Below are 13,916 nucleotides of genomic sequence, written 5' to 3'. Positions count from 1 at the left end.
CTTCACATTGGAGCGTCTCGGAGTGTTTAACAGGGCTGGAGCTAAATGCTGAGCCGGGGAGAAAGGGAAGGCACAGTCGAAAGGGAAAGTCTTTAGGTGTACTCTGAAGATAGCAAAGAGTTAGCAAAGCAAAGGCATTAGAGACAGGAAGTTCTGGAAGATTGGGGCATAGTAGCTGAAGGAATAGGGGGCCGGAGGGGATGAGGAACTTGCAGAAGGAAGGAGACAACTAAGCAAAGGGAGCATGTGGATAAGTAGGGTGTGAGCAGGTATGGAGGTGCTTGGGCGTGAGTGATTTGTAAGTAAAAGTGAGGATCTTCAAATTGATCCCTTCTGAAGTAGGGAATCATTGGAGCCTGGCAAGGACTGGGATGATCGGTTGGTTGAGGAGTTTAAATACAGAGGGAAATTATATTTTTTAGGCATCATTTTTATAATATCACACCAAAACATGTGAAGCACTGGACCTCCAACAGTACACTGGAGTGAAATGATACTCTCAAACAAAATATAGTGTGTAAAACAATAAAACATTACAGAAATAACAATTAAATGTAAAACAATTTTTTATTGGTTACAGTTTTTTGAAACATAGCAGTGTCTGTCATGATATTTGATTACTCAAGTAGGCTTAATAAAATGTGTCCAGTACTGATCTGAAAACATGTAAACTGCAGGTGATCCTTTCACAGACTGTATGATGTGATTTGTCACTCAGCTTGCAATCTAACGTAGAAGCATGTACACTTTAGATAGCTCACACAGTGAATAAAGCTTACAAGTCTTAAAAGGTCTCACCTGCTGGCACAGGTTATGGCACTACATTTTTCGTATTTATTTTATCTATGATTTGTTCTTCTTTCTCTCTCCAGGGGAGCCTCTCTCCTCTTTATTTCCTGATACAGAAGGGCAGAATAGCCGAGGGCATTGGAGATTATATGAACCTTGCCAATGGCTTTTTATGATCAATTGGCAAGACAATACGTTTTAGCAGATCTCTGTCAGGAATTTTTTCTTTTAGGGTTCCTTTATTTATTTGCAGATTGCAGATTTTAAATCCTAGTTAGGAGCATAGAAAACAGGAACAGGAAAACTCCATTCATCCCATTGATCTTATTTCACAGTTGATTAGATTTGGTAGCCTTTTTAATCTCAGTGCCCCACTCTTTCACAACAGCCCTTAGTACCTCTACTATTAAAGAAGCTCTAACTTTCAAACATCCTGGAGTCCTGGAGCTCAGTGGTTCGAGCACTCGCTTTGCAAGTGAGAGACCTGAGTTCAATTCCAGGCAGGGCGAAACCTTGGGCAAGTTTCCTTACTCCACACAGAGCCTAATAATAATCCCTCCAAAAACCCAAAACAATAATAAATTGGTCATTTTCAATCTACGACTGTTTGTGGGACATTGCTGTGCGCAATTGGCTGCCGCGTTCGCCCACAAATATACAGTCAATTCACTTTGCAGTATGTTCTGTGAAGCGCTTTGGGACGTCCTCCCGACGTGAAAAGCGCTATATCAAATGCAAGGATTATTATTATTATTATTATTATTATCCCTATTGATTCCACCTTTTTCAACTTTCTGGACCAGAGCATTCCACATCTAATGCTATCTGAAAACAGTGCAAAATAGTCCCTTAAAGGGTTTAAATTGTGGTATTTCCTAACAGTGTTCCTCAATAAGAAATCCAGTGAGAATTCCTGTTGACCAACAAGAAATCCAGTTAGAATTCACTTTGGAATTGAAATAACATTGAAATAGGGTTCCCATGTGATAATGCACTTTCAGTTACCAGAAAAGATCCTCATTTTTTCCACCACTTAGATTTCTTAAGAAATCTTGAAAATTGCACCTAGATTTGTTTCACTTTGATGCTAAAAACACAGTAGAGCTGGGGAATTCATTTCAGAAGAGAGAGATGAGTTGGTAAGAAATTTGGGGTTTGTGTGCCATCTTACCAGTCCTGGTTAGGCTCCACTGATTCCCTATCACAGATCAATTTCAAGATCCTTTCACTCGTCTACAAATCCATTCACCCTCTGGCACCTCCCTACCTTTCTGACCTGCTTCCCCTCCACTCCCCCACCCGCTGCTTCTGCTTGGCTGGCTCCGGCCTCCTGCTTGTCCCGCGTCCCCTTCCCTTCACCATCGGCAGCCTTGCCTTCAGGCACTACGCCCCGAAGCTTTGAAATTTTCTCCCCCAATCCCTTATCCCAAACTTCTCGTATTTTAGATCACAAATGAAGTTCTTCCTCTCTGCTTGTGCTTACGGTCATCTCCTCCCTCCACCTGGCTCGGTGTAAGGCCCCACCACTGTTAAATGCTTTGAGACGCTGCCCCACGTGAAGGGCGTTATATAAATGAAAGTTGTTGCTATTTATGATGGAGCAAATGTGGAAGCAGCCCCCAACTCCATTAAATGATAAATCTATAATCAATAATTAGTATGTGGAAATGTTAGGAATAAACTTTAACCAGATTCCAGATTAATACTTTGATAAATCAATTCAAGCATCTCTTTGCCCTTCTAACATTCGGAAGGTTATCACTACCAGTGCAATGGGTTGCTAGATCCCTGGAGCTGCAATACCTGAAGATATGGATAACTGATTTTCAGTACATTGTAAGTAGTTCCATGGTTGATTATTTCTTCTTATCTGTATCTTTGCTCAACAGTATTATGATTGCAATAAGTGATATTTATTTATCTAATCTTGCCATGTGCGACCTTCTCTTCCGGATCTCATCTCCTGATGATCTGACAGCAGTTCTTGACGTGATCTTTAATTTAATAGGACAGTGATTTTTGTTTTGTCTTCATGCTCAAGACATGGAGAATATTTATAGGGAAGTTTGTGAGCCATCACAATTCATTAACCTTTTGCAAACATTTCTGAGGAGCTGCACCGGGGCAGACATAAAATATTAAACAACGTGATGATTTTGTCTGCATGTTTTAGTGGTTCTTTTTATACAGATACAATCATAGAAATTTATAGCACAGAAGGAAGTCATTTGGCCCATTGAGTCTGCATCGGGTGTCAGAACAAGCTGTACTTTCATTGCCTATGGCCCTTATATCCATACCCCTTTAAACCTCTAGCCTTCATACACCTGACTATTTCCCTCGTGAAACTAACAATGGACTCTGCATCCCCCACTTTACTTGGCAAGAATTCCCACATTCCAACAAGTTGCTGTTTGAAAAATATTTTCTTGAGCTCTCCTTTCGCTCTTCTTGTGGTTGTCTTAAATGTATGGCCCCCAGTCACTGATTGCCCTACACCACCACCAACAACAACAACAAAATGACACTTGTATAGCGATTTTCATGTCAGGAGGATGTCCCAAGGCGCTGGCCAGTCACAGTTTCGGGCCTGAGCTTGGGGATCAGGATTCGGGAAGGTGGAGGGCAGGGGGGAAGCAGTGATCAAAAGCGTGGTCGAAGAGGAAAGTCTTGAGATGGGTCTTGAAGGAGGCAAGGGAGGGGGCGAGGTGGAGGGCCTGCAGAATGGAGTTCCAGAGGGTGGGGGCAGAGTGGCAGAAGGCCTGCCCACCAATGGTGGGGTGGGTGAGGCAGAGGACGTGAAGCAGGCCAGAGCCCGCAGAGAGGAGAGAGCAGGCAGAATGGTAGGGAGTTAGGAGGTCACAGAGGTAGGGCGGAGTAAGACCATGGAGGGCTTTGAAAGTGAGGACCAGGATCTTGAACTGTATCCTCTGTGTGGAGGGAAGCCAGTGTAGTCGGGCGAGGACGGGGGTGATAGAATCATGGAGCCTGGTGCGGGAGAGGACATGGCCGCAGAGTTCTGGATGATCTGCAGCCTCTAGAGGGAGGAGTTGGGGAGGCCGTCAAACAAGGAGTTTGCATATTCAAGCCTCGATGTAATGAATGTATGTTTGAGGGTTTTGGCGGCTTGCTGTGTGAGACAGAGGCAAAGCCAGGCGATATTGCGAAGGCGGTATAATGCAGTACGAGTCATGGTACGGTTGTGGGGTAGAAAGAGTAAGTTGAGGGTCAAAGAAGATACCAAGGTTCTGGATTGGTTCAGTGAAGTGGAGTGTGCAACCATGGATGGTAATGCTGTCAGCGCCTGAGGTGAGGAGGCGCTGGCAGGAGCCAATAAGGAGAGCCTGGGACTTGTTGACATTCAATTGAAGAAAGATAACTCTCATCCAGCACTTGATGTCTGACAGACATTTTGTCAGGAAGCAGTGGTGCTGAAGTCAAGGGTGGAGGTAGAGTTGGGTGTCTTGCGCATACATTTGGAGGTTGATCCCATGTCTGTGGAAGATGTCACCAAGAGGGAACATATAGATATTGAAGAAGAGGGGACCAAGGACAGAGCCCGAGGAACGCCATGCGAGACAGTGCGAGGGCTAGAGGAGAAACCATTTGTGGAGATAAAGTGGAGGTGGTGTGAGAGGTGCAATCTGAACCAGTCAAGGACAGAGCCGTGAAGGTTGAGGTGAGAGGAGAGGCGGTGGATGAGGTTAGAGTGGTCAATGGTGTTGAAGGCAGCAGAGAGGTCAAAGAGGATGAGGAGGCTGAGGGAGCCCTGGTTGCAGATGGACAGAATGTTATTTGTCACTTTGACCAAGACTATTTCTGTGCAGTGGGTGGCACAGAAACCAATTGGAGGAGTTTGTGAAGGGAGTGGCAGGAGAGGAAGAAGCGAAGCTGGGAAGCAACAACTCATTCCAGGACCTTGGAGAGGAAAGGGAAGTTGGAGATGGGGCAGTAGTTTGAGAGCAGAGATGGATCCAGGGAGGATTTTTTAAGCATAAAAGTGATGGCGGCCGTTTTAATGGGGTGGGAACAGTACCAGTGGACAGGAAGAAGTTTATGATGTCTGTAAGTAGAGGGGCAAAGAGGTGGAGCTGGGAGTTAAGGAGGTAGGTAGGGATGGGGTCGAGGGAGCAGGTGGTCAGTTTCATGCAGGTTATAGTGGTGTTGAGAAAGGATTGAAAGACAGGTTCGAAGGTGTGGAGGGTGGGATGGGTAGGGGATGGGGTGGGCGGGGGAGATGAGGAGGCTGTAGTATACGGAAGGGCAAAGGCAGCTGAGCAGATCCCCTCAACTTTGGATTTGAGGAAGTCCGGCATCGCCTCGCAGTTGGCATTGGCGTTGAGGATGGGTGTTATGTGAGAGGGTGGGCGGAGGAGCCGGTTGGTGATGGAGAAGAGGAGCCTGGGGTTGTCCTTGGCCTCCAAGATTTTCTTGGAGTAGAACAATGATTTAACGGAGGCGAGGGCAGAGCTGTAGGATTTGGTGAGTCCAGCCAGATCTGTCGATGGACGGTTAAGTTCGATTTAAGCCAGGTGAGTTCAACAGCTTGCATCCATGCTTTAAGGGAGCAGAGGTGGCTCGCGTACTATGGTGGAAATAGCTTCCCCCTATTCATCCTGTCAAACCCGTTAATAATTTTGAGTCCCTCATCCCTGTATCATTTTCGTAAAATTCCATTTTTGTATTAGAATAGGATATGAACCTCTGCTGGAGGGAACATCCTGCTTACCTAATTTCAGAGAGTATTAGGCACAGGTTGGCAAGACCTAACCTTGGGGACCCTAAAGCCTGCACTGAGAAACTGCTGGAGTCTAACCAGCTAAAACCACATAACTTGCTATTGAAAGATCATGCGGGAGAAATTCTAATTGGTTATAGATTTACTCCATTTGTGGAGTATTTTACAACACCCAGAATCTGACAATTTTTTAAATTCAATCGTAGCTTTGAAGTCAATTTTCTGTAGTTCTAAAAGTAACTTACATAAAACAAGATCCGTTTTCCCTGCACTCTGGGACCCAAACCCATGTGAAAGGTGCTATACAAATGTGAGCTGTTGTTGTTGTTTGTGCCACATCACAACAGCAAATTGTTCAAAAAAGTTTAAAAAATTCATTTAAATACCTTTTGCATCGGAACATTTCAGACTGGTTCGCATAATGGATATCTCAGTACATTAAGTGTTGTTAAACATAGCATACAGCAATAGTAAAGAAAACTAGCAAATCTTGTTGTGTTAAAGAATACAGAACACAAATCACAGGAAGCGATACTCAGCTCATACAAGGTTCTGGTCCAACACGATCTGGAATACTGCTTACAACTCAGATTGCTATAAACAGTAAAGGCATTTTTGGAGAGAGGACAGTAAATGGCAACTGGAGTGACAGCTGGAATTAGGCACCAGAGGTATGGGGATATGCTCTAGAAGCTGAGAATATTCACATTAAAGAAGAGAAGACAATGTTTGAGGGAGATCTTTTTGAAGAATTCAAGATCTAAACAGTATAGATAAAGTCACTTCTTATGATATGTTTAAGTCAAGAACAAGGATACACTAATTCTAGCTCACGTCCAGTGGAAGGTGCCCAGAAAGTTCAAATTTAATTATTTTATGTAGAGAGTGCTGAATACATGAAAGTGGTGAAGGCAGATTCTGTCAATAAATTCAAGAGAGAATTAGAATAGGTATTTAGCAAAACATCCAATTGAGGATTATGGAAAATAGAGTGTCGTGTTTCTATATATTTTAATTTCTTTGAGCACCTCCTGGCCTTGCGACCTTCACAATCCAGAAGAAGAGAGAATTATCTGAATCTCCAAGTTCGCCTTCAAGTCAATCACGATCCTAACTTCAATTATAATAAGAAGAATCCTTATCTTTGATATAGTGTCTTTCAATTGAAAGGGACACATGATACATAATAACAATGCAATATGTTACTTTCATTTGATATATTTTCACCCACAAAATATACAGTCGATTCACTTTACAGTATAGTGGAGTGACTACTTAGATTGTGGCTGATTGTACATCCAATCTGTGCACAGCAATGACCCATAATAATAATAATAATAATTAATAATCCTTGCATTTGATATAGTGTTTTATGACTTCCTCGAGACGTCTAAAAGCACTTCAGAGAATATACTGTAAAGTGAGTTGACTGTATATTTTGTGGGTGAAACGCGGCAACGAATTGCGCATAGCAGTGTCCAACAAACAGTCGTGGATTGACTGACCACATTTTTAAAAAAAATGTTTTTTGAAGAGAGTATTATCCCCGGAAAAGCAATCTGTCAATCGACTAACAACTGGGTTCCTACTTACTGCTAGGTAAAGAGAGGCATGTGGCGTAAGAAAACATGCCCAACGTTTCACCCATACTAAGTTATTAAGAAATCCCATTAAGAAATAGGACAAATGATACCCCAACACAAAGCAGTGGAATTGACAACCTTTGACCACTCTGTCTGTTGGAACTTCAGATCCTACACAGATAAAGAAACAGTAAAATAAAATGTTACAGAAACAGGCCATTTGGACATCAAAGCTGTACTGGTGTTTTTTTCCCCAGGATTATATTCTAATCTCACTCCCCTGCTTGTTCATCATATCCTTCATTAATAATAACAACAGTAATAATAATTATGAGGGAAGGGAATAGTATATCCTCTATGTGTTTTGTGGACGAACACCAATTTCTGCACAGTAATATCCCACAAATAGCCATGAAACAAATGACCAATTTTATTTGGGGGATTGTTGGCCATGACACTGGGAGAAACTCCCTTCTCTTTTCTAGTGCCAGGGTAGTTTTAAGATCTACCTGAACAGGCAGATGGGACCTTGCTTTTATGTCTCATCCAAAGGATGGTACCTCGAGCAATGCAACACTCCCCAGCATTGTTTTGCAACCTTGACCACGTGAATTCAAAATCCCAGTGTGGCACTTGAACTGACAACCTTCTAACTCGAGGCAAGAGTGCTCGCAATTAAACCAGACTGACACCTTGGACATATATTACTATTCCTTCATAATGGCTAGGTCAAAATCCCAGAACTCTCCACCCAACAGCATTATGGGAGCACTATTGTTACAAGGACAATAAGAATTAAATTTTCTTAGGGCAACTAGAGATGGGCAATAAATGCTGGTAAAATGCCAACGTGAACCACATCCCGAAACAGAGTAAAGGCAAAGTGATAAACTGGTACAGGGTTAAAATCCATCATAATCTACGTTATTCCCTTTTGAATCTGAATGAACATCAATAACCAGGACTGGAATCCTGTAGCTCAGTGGTTAAAGCACTTGCCTTGCAAGCGAGAGACCTGGGTTTGATTCCCGGCAGGATGAAATCTTGGGCAAGTTTGCTTGCTCCACATGCCTGATAATAATCCCTCAAGAAAAAAATGCAATAATAATTTCACTTCAATCCACGACTGTTTGTCGGAAACTGCTGTGTGCAATTGGCTGCCACGTTTCGCTATAGTCAATTCACTTTACATTATATTCTGTGAAGCGCTTTGAGACGTCTAGAAGATGTGAAAAGCACTGTATGAAATGTAAGGCTTATTGTTATTATTATAACCACAATCAAGTGACAGTGGCGGACTCAGAAATTGATGTTTGTGGGTTTTTCAGTTCACCTTTTTGTACAGTATTGAGAAAATAATTACAGAAGAATGCACAGAATCAGAACATGGAGACACACTGCATGGAAGCATGCCAATATGCATGCTATTAAGAATGAATAAAGTATCCACTGGCAGTAAAATCATTTGTTTGTGTAAGACCACTGGTTAGAGTTCATGACAAGCGGCACTGCTACATAGGTGGAGATATTGTACAGTGCCTTTTGGATGAAAGTTATTTGCCAGTAAAAATGTTTTCAGAAATCCAAACTAAATATTTTTCAAAATTCAGTCTCTTACTTTCTATTTGTGATTCTTGAGTGATATTACAGCCAAACTGTCTAACTGGGCATTGTTGGCTGGGACACCAAGAGGAACTCTCTTATCTTTTTTGAATAGTGAAATGGGATCTCAAACATACATTTAAACAAGCAGATGGTACCTTGGTTTAACATCTTATCAAAAGGACGGCATTTCTAACAATGCACCGGACCCCAGCACTGAATTCAAGTGTTAGCTTAAATTAATATGGATTCCAAATCTCAACGTGAGGCTTCAACACATGACCTTCTGACCCAGAGCTACCAGTTGAACCACTTAAATTCAAAACTGAAGTGTAGAGAAAATGAAAATCAGTCTTTCTGCAACATGAATAATACTTTTGGTGCATATCACTTTCATAGCTAATTTTAAAAATGTTTTGATATTGAGAGCATTCTTACTCACATCTTGTTTCCTATCAAACGTGGAATTTTTTTTGAAGTTTCTAAATTATTGAAATTTCAGAGAGCATTATACACATTCTTATCTTCTTTATGTTCCGTGTTGAATTTATATTCATTTTTTCCAGAAATCCGTATTCTCAACGCTGTTAAATATAAACTGAATTGGTAATGAATGAGGAATGAATGCTTTAAACGTAGTGAAGTGAATACTGATTGAAAGATCACTTAATATATGATTGGCAGCAACACACGTCTCTCTTTGTTACAATGTTACAATGCAGAAGCACAACCTATGCTTTTCTGCCCTACAATTTTTCAGAAGGTGTGTCAGCTAGAATCTGTTCTCCAAAAGTGTTTTCTTTCAGTCATCCCTTCTGTCCTCCCTTGTTCGGTGTCCAACACTGTCTCTGTAAAGCATTCCAAAATGTTATCCTTGTGAAGGCCAATATAAAAAAGCAAAGTTTTTGTTGTTCTGCAAAACAATTGAAGTAGAGTATGAATCCTCAATCAGGGTTACTTTGTGAATTGCGGGCTGTGACAGCCGAGCGGTCTTCATGTGGCTTTGCTTGTTCCTCATGTTGTTAAGTGAAACACAAAGGACAAACTTTCACTCGATCGCTCATATCTTTGTTTAGTCTTTGGTAAATCTAAAACCTCGTAGCTATTTCACTTGGAGTTCTCAACTATCACTTCAGCTCCACTGCAGCTTCCAAATGAAATACAGAGATAGTAATTCCTTGCATTGAAGGTAGTCAACCACAAACCTGTTTCATCAAACCGTTGTCGCCAAAATCTCCCTGGATGCGTCCAATTTGGAACCCATTCAGACCCAGCAAACTGTGACAAAATTTCTTCTTAGGTAGGTAACGTGTAGTATTCTTTCTGTGTGGCTTTGTTCAGATTACACGGATCAACAAACACACATTTCTTTTGGTTCATTTGGCTTATGCGCAATAGCTTGAGAGGCAACCCATTAAATTGGCCTATAAACTTTTCTAATAACTTCAAATGATTCATGCACTTGAATTTTGTTTTGCGTTTGACTAAAAGGGCAAAGGGTGTGGTTCAACCACTGGCTGTGCATTGCCTAATATGATGTTATGTTCTCCCGCCAAAAAGAACTCCAAGGCATTGAAACAAATCCCGTTACTCACTGAAGTTATATATCAGCAGAACTAAAAAAAATTCCAAATGTTCTAGTTTTCTGTATTTTATCATAGCTATACTCTGGCTCTTCACTGATAGTTATTTACCTGAATTAGACTTCCAGTTCAGTTAAGTGGGATTCCCTCCTGCTATTCCAGCTGAGATCAGCTTGCTCAGTGCAATCAGAAAGCATAGAAACTTCCTGGTCAATATGGCTGGTCAGCAGGGTGTGTGACACATGCAGAAACCCATCACCATGCTTAAGAGTATCCAAATCAAAGTGATAGTTCCACGTATGTATACCACTTACACATAAAATTGTATGTGGTTCTTGAATGTAATGTGATGTGCACTCTCTCCCTGGAGGGACACACCCTGCATTTCTTATTCTGGAGAGTATTGGGCATAAGTTGGCAAGAGCCAATGCTTGGGGACTCCACTGTGTGCTTTGGGGTGTTCTTGCGTTTAAATAACTAAAATCACATAGCTTGCCATTGAGAGCACGGTCTGGCAAGCTTCACATTGCTTGTCTCGCTTGGACCAACCTAACTGTTAGAGCTATGGCTTGCAGGGTTAACATGAACTGAGCAGGAGGAATCCCTGCTCCCAGTGACTGGCCCGTCTCTATGAATGAGCCAAGCTGGTTGGTCTGTTATCAGCATTACCATTGACTCAATTCCAACATTCTGTTCCAAGCACATCACTTCAGATCCACCTCAGCTCTCAAAAGACCCTGCTTACCTGAACCACCCCCATACCCTGTCACCCTTCCTCCTGGAAGATAATCCCTAGTTAGTTATTTGTCATTTGACAGGTGTAGTTTTAAGCCCTCAATAGTTTCTGGATAACAGGGACTGACTAGCACACATTTGGTGCATTTATCCATTCAACCATCAGCATGCATCCCAATGTGACAGGTTGTCCATTTGAATGGTGACCATCACAACAAACAGGGCACTGAAATTCCAAGAATTCTTGTCAAATTTATTGATTTTATGTTGTGTAGGTGAATGCGGCAGCCAAATTGTTTTGTCAGCAATGTCCCATAAACAGCCATGAAGTGAAAAAACAACTTTTTCTGGAGGACTGTTGGCCAGGATATAGGGAGAAACTCTCTTCTGCTCAGAGCTCCTCTGAATCAGTATTCTTTTATCTTGCTTGTAACTTCCAGTTTGCAATGGTGTTTGACTTTGGGACTTTTATCAGCCAAAAAATGGCCTGAACAGAATGTTTAATTAGAAAAGCACGACCACAGCATCTAGGAACCATGATTGTTTTGCAATTTATTGTATTGAATTTCATCTGAATTATAAATTTATGACCAACGAACAGATCAACTGCTGTGTATTCAACCCCAATATATCACAAACCATACAGCAATAAAGACAAGCTTAGAAGATGGAAGGCAAGCGGACAGTTTAGATTTAACTAATTTCCACAGCAAAAAGGTGGAAATAGATTGTCAGCAAATTCCAGAGAAAACCTCAATACTTAATTGCTGAAGAAAGGAGTATGGAAGAACGAGGATATATGATTTTATTCTTAGTTTGGGACAGGCCAGATGGAGTGCTATGTTTTTCTTTCCAGTTCTTAATATTCATGAAAATCCAGCAGTATTGTTAGAAGTTTCAATGCTGCTGGCCAAAAATATGACATTGCTTTGAAGTAGAACTATATGAGACACAAGTAAACAATGAATGGAATTGATTTAGAGTAGGGAAATGTAGAAAGGAATCTAAAAGTGAAACTAGAGATGTTACTTTCAATGCCTAGATAATGTTGAAAGGGAATTTTATTTTTAAAAGAAGTTAATTAAATCCCAGGATAGGTAGGCAGAGCAATAATATTTAAAACTATAGAAATTATTCAAGACTTCACATTACACTGGTCAGTCCACACTTAAAATAATGCATAAATGTTTTGTCAGCATGTCAGAAAAAATAATGCCTTCAGTTGAAAGTAGAGAAAATTGCAACAAGACTGATCCCAAGTGTAGGAAGAATAACCGTGAAGAGAAATTAGAGGAACTTAATCTTTATATTTCAGAGAGAAGCTGGTTAAGGGAGAAATCTAATCAAACAATATAAAATACTAAATGGCTTGATAAGTAAACCAACACCATTACTTCAAATACACTAAGAAAGTAAAATGAGAGGACAGTCAAGTAAAGTGAATTGATAGAATAAAGAATTTACTTATTCCAACAGTGATCATTGTTTGCATTATTTTACCAAGCAAGATAAAGGAAGCAAAAACATTGGTGTTATTCAAGATTTATTAGTACCATAATGGGAGAATTAATGTTCTAGAGGTGGTTGAATGGCCTTTAATCATCCCTGATTTTCCTAATGTTCTTATGAGAGAACATTTTCATTGAGCCTACAGATTAGATTCAGAATAATTTGTGATTGTTAAATTTACAAAGAAATGTCTTGGGAATATTTCCAACATGGCACATGTGGAAATTTCCTTGGAAAAACAAAAATGTGAAACATCATTTGACTGCTCCTAATGCACTGCAATCAAGTTGAGCATAAAAGTGTCAGTAGTGACTGAATTATGGCAATTCTGTTTCAAACTCTATCAATGGAGCGGTAGTGATAATAAGTAGCCCAGTGTTAGAAATGAAAGCATATGAATACCACAGTTTGAGAAGATATCTGGAAAGTGCAGCAGAATTACCTGGCCAGAAATGATAAACTCAAAGATTAAGTTTTCCTAATCTTTGCATTCAGTCTTGGAGGGCATCCAGCACTGATTTGTTAGATTAATACCTAGGCTTTTCTATGATGAGGAAAGTTGTTTTCTATTGATTGAGGCTTTTAAAATAATAATATATTGAGCAGAGCAGAAATAATATATTTCACCTTAACTCTTCTTGCCCCATCTTCTCCTCCTCCCTCTGGCTCAGTGTTGTTCTCCTTATATTGATATGGATGATATATGGATATATAGATATGGATGATTTTTCACTTTGATAGAAGGATCCAAATTAAGGGGATCCTGTCTTAAAATTAGAGCTAAACCAGTTCAAAGTTAGATGAGAAAATATTTCTTTGCACAAAGTATTGGGAGAATGTAGAATGCATTCATCCAGAATATAGTGCATTGCAGAATCAATTGACATGTTTAAAAGGGAGATTATCAGTGTTGGAGTCCTGTAGCTCAGTGGTTAGAGCACTCGCTTTCCAAGCGAGAGACCTGAGTTCAATTCCAGGCAGGGCGAAACCTTGGGTGAGTTTCCTTACTCCACACACCTAATAATAATCCCTCCAAAACAAAAACAATAACAAAATTGGTCATTTTCAATCTACGACTGCTTGTGGGACATTGCTGTGCGCAATTGGCTGCCACGTTCGCTCAGAAATATACAGTCAATTCACTTTACAGTGTGTTCTGTGAAGCGCTTTGGGACGTCCTCCCGACGTGAAAAGCGCTATATCAAATGCAAGGATTATTATTATTATAGATAAGATAATTGAGATGTAAGGGTATTAAGGGACATGGAGAAAAGATGATCAGCAATAAGATTAAAAGATTTGCCATGATCTCATAAAATAGAAGAACAGACTTCACAGACTGAATGGCCTCCTCTGTTCCTAATTCAACTTCAAACA

At 40.7% G+C, this 13,916-nt stretch overlaps 1 non-coding gene across 1 annotated transcript; it reads left to right on the top strand.

The window, feature by feature from the left end:
* The first annotated feature begins 13,453 nt into the window (after positions 1–13,453).
* trnag-ucc lies at positions 13,454–13,525 on the top strand. Its single transcript has one exon. It is a non-coding gene; the product is annotated as a tRNA-Gly (tRNA).
* The last annotated feature ends 391 nt before the right edge of the window (positions 13,526–13,916 follow it).

Source organism: Callorhinchus milii, unplaced genomic scaffold, assembly GCF_018977255.1.
Source record: "Callorhinchus milii isolate IMCB2004 unplaced genomic scaffold, IMCB_Cmil_1.0 Scaffold3, whole genome shotgun sequence".
In the NCBI taxonomy this organism is placed as follows: Eukaryota; Metazoa; Chordata; class Chondrichthyes; order Chimaeriformes; family Callorhinchidae; genus Callorhinchus; species Callorhinchus milii.
This window is presented reverse-complemented; position numbering and strand designations above follow the sequence as displayed.